This window comes from Aplysia californica, unplaced genomic scaffold (assembly GCF_000002075.1).
Source record: "Aplysia californica isolate F4 #8 unplaced genomic scaffold, AplCal3.0 scaffold01442, whole genome shotgun sequence".
Taxonomy (NCBI): Eukaryota; Metazoa; Mollusca; class Gastropoda; order Aplysiida; family Aplysiidae; genus Aplysia; species Aplysia californica.
The window spans coordinates 47,187-50,348 of record NW_004798712.1 but is presented as its reverse complement, the minus strand read 5'-3'; the positions used below and the strand labels follow the sequence as shown (position 1 = coordinate 50,348).

At 41.3% G+C, this 3,162-nt stretch overlaps 1 long non-coding RNA gene across 1 annotated transcript in view; it reads right to left on the bottom strand.

Annotated features, from left to right (window-relative positions):
* The window catches only part of LOC101846709, an 8,155-nt gene extending 6,702 nt beyond the window's left edge, over positions 1-1,453 (bottom strand). Inside the window, exon 1 of the long non-coding RNA XR_221240.3 lies at positions 1,035-1,453. This is a non-coding gene — a long non-coding RNA (uncharacterized LOC101846709). The remainder of the gene's footprint in view (positions 1-1,034) is intronic.
* Between the last annotated feature and the right edge of the window lie 1,709 nt (positions 1,454-3,162).

The following is a 3,162-nucleotide window of genomic DNA, read 5'->3' as shown; positions in this document are numbered from 1 at the left end:
CCGAAATCACAAAAGAGTTCCTCTACCGGATCTGTATACTTTGTGACTTTGTTCCCGGTTACCGGGTCTGTATACACTCCCATATATAAAATCTGTCAACTTCTATGACAATCTGCTTTTCGCGCACTCCTGTACAATGACGGGCCCGATAGATCCAGCACTAAATCACACAAGCAAAGACTACTGTACTAGAGATATATATCGATACAGATTTAAATATCCAGTATCGATATTTTATCAGTAGATCTAGATCTAGATCCAGCCTACAAAATGAGCAGTAAAATTTAACTTGTATACAAGGCAAGGGCGGTTTCAGGGGGGTTTGCCCCCTTGAATTCGACCATAATTTGATGTTTTGGCAGTTTTGCAATTAGGTTTGATTGGCTATCTCTCCATAGGCCTATCGGAACGGGCATCAAAAAGTAATCGTTTACAACCAGAAGTAATCGTTGGTGGGGTCAAAATGAGTATCCCTAAATGTCTCCATTATCATTATAATTGAAAAAATGTTTGTAAATGCTGGAAATATTTTGGAACAAGGGTCGGAAGTCGGAACAGACTTCATGCTGGACTCAATTCAGAGTCTGAATATAATTTTCTCTATTTGGACTCGAGTCCGATTTTAGTCATTCGTTCCAGTATACACTGAGTTTGGTATATTTTACTTCAATTCTCTCTGATTCACTAAATATACCCACAGCTTAGCGTAAGACCATCACATGCCACTTTTCAAAATGATGTGGGCGTGTATAGGAATAGCGGAGTTTGACTAAGTCACTAAGCAGTTACTTTGATATCATGATTTTTATAAATCATGAGGCACACATGATGAAAATGCCCATGACAATTGACATATAGCCTATAAAATACAATTTAACATTTTAATCAAATATGGCTTGCCCTTTTATGACTACAATAAATCAGTCTTCAAGAGTATGATGATGACCTATTCCTAAATGAGTATTTTGATCTTTTACCTTAAACTTTAAACTTTTAAAATAAAAACTGCTTCCAACCCTGTACTGTAAACCTACCATAAGGCATTTGCCAGCAAGACCTCCTGTGGCTTAACCCACATCTTGCAGGATTGATTTTTGAAAATGAAACTTCTATCCGCTCCGATTTGGTGGTAGCAGGCAACTTCAGCAAATCACAACAACAATGTAAAACATGACAACGTCACACCACGTAAGTTGTAAGACTGCAGACGACGGGCAGGGCAGGTCTGTCGTCACCACTAGATCTAACTGCGCGTCCTTCTCGTTCCTCACTCACTACATCTACAACTCACAGACATTTTTCTCACAAATATAACCATGAAAAAGGCACTGAACAGACAGAGCAATCAGTTGCGCGCCCATGAAAATGTCGCTCAGGAAAAGTGAAAAGTGATCAGATGATCGATAAGAAGGCCCCAGTCACAACAAGCAGCTATTTCCGTCAACACCAGCAGCTGTTTCCGCAAGGGAAACAAGTCACGTAAACAAACGGCCAGACGATCAACCCATCGCAATTTCCCTTCGCAGTCTATTGCGGCTTACTTTTAAAAATTGTTTATTAATTAATTATTTTAATTTGATACATGTATTTGGTTTTCTTTAAAAAAAGAAAACGAAAAGAAAACTACACTAACATACCTTGTATTGTATATGCCCCCTCTCCCCTCCCCCCTCTCTCTCTCTCTCTCTCTCTCTCTCTCTCTCTCTCTCTCTCTCTCTCTCTGTCGCCGTCTGTCGCTCTCTGTCCGTAAGATTGGTAAAGAAAGATTGGAATAGTTTCATATCGTGTAAGATTGGCAAAAAGTCATCGGGCAGTGTCGTGTTACGTAAAAATGACAAAAAAGAATGTGATATTTTCATAATAATATATGTAAGATTGGGAGCTGTTACAAATCTTGTGACCCCCCCCCCCCCTCCAACCAGGGCAGCGCTACTGAATGAAGTTGACTTCATGCCATTCCCAAAGGACATGTTCCTATGCACAGGAGAATTGTAAATTGGCCGGTTTATCAATGTCATGCTCACACTGGGAAAACACCAAGCTGAGGATCCGGACTAAGGTAGCCGTCTACAGGGTCTGTGTGTTCTCAACACCTTGCTGTAGGGAAGCGAGACACTGGGCCCTCTACAGCAGACAGGAACAACAACCAAGGAAGTTCTACAGTAGGTCCTTGGGCTCAACACATTCCATATGCGCAGCCTAAGACGCACCCTTGCTATACAGGAACAAAGGCTCGACCAAGGAAGTTCTACAGTAGGTCCTTGGCTGTCCCCGTGGCTTTATGCACCCCGCTGATCCATAGTCTCCTGAGACTGAAGGATGCCATATAGGCTCATACTGTGCCGGAACAACATAGGGGGAACTGCTGCTTTTTTCCCCTCATCCTCACTATCGTCATTTTTCATCTACTTCTTTTGTGTGTTTGTCACTCTCTTGTGAACTGCTATTTCTTGGGCGCCGTAAAACCTTCCAACAACAATCTTGTGAATTTCACACCGCTCACAAAGGGTTTTCCCGCATATAGAACACAGCACATGACTAGACCAAGTCTCCTGAACACACAGTCTGCTGCTAGGCTGTAGCAATGATCCTACATACGATCTTTGTCTGTAGAGAGTCAAGTCAGAGCAGGATCTTACGTTATTTTTCGATCTAGCTTCACTCGTCTGATGCCGCCAAGTGTGTGCGGGAGATGCAATAATTGTACAACTTTGGTCCGCGTGTTGTCCTTTGAATCTCCATATTGTGGTTTCTTGGACTCCATGGAGCCATTTTGTTCTTGATCGAATCGCAAGTTTTTAGTCTTGATTGAAGGTTAGAATCAATCACTTTATTTCACCAGAGTACGTGTTAGCTTACCGTTAATAAAAGACTGCAATGGAATATATATAGAATAGATCTAGATCTATATCGATGGTGTCACACTTCTTACTAACTGAACATTACAATCCAGATACCTCTTCTTGTATCTTTCAAGGGTAGATTTCCTAAATGTTGTTGCTAGAATATAAAATGTACTGCTGCCTTGTTCATTGAAGTGGTTCTTTTCGACAGGTTCGATCTTTCTAGATGTATATCTAGCATCTAGCTATGTTCTCAAGGTGTAGCACAGTGAGTATAGGAAAAACAAAAAGGACGATAGATTGGACGATGCTAGCCCCC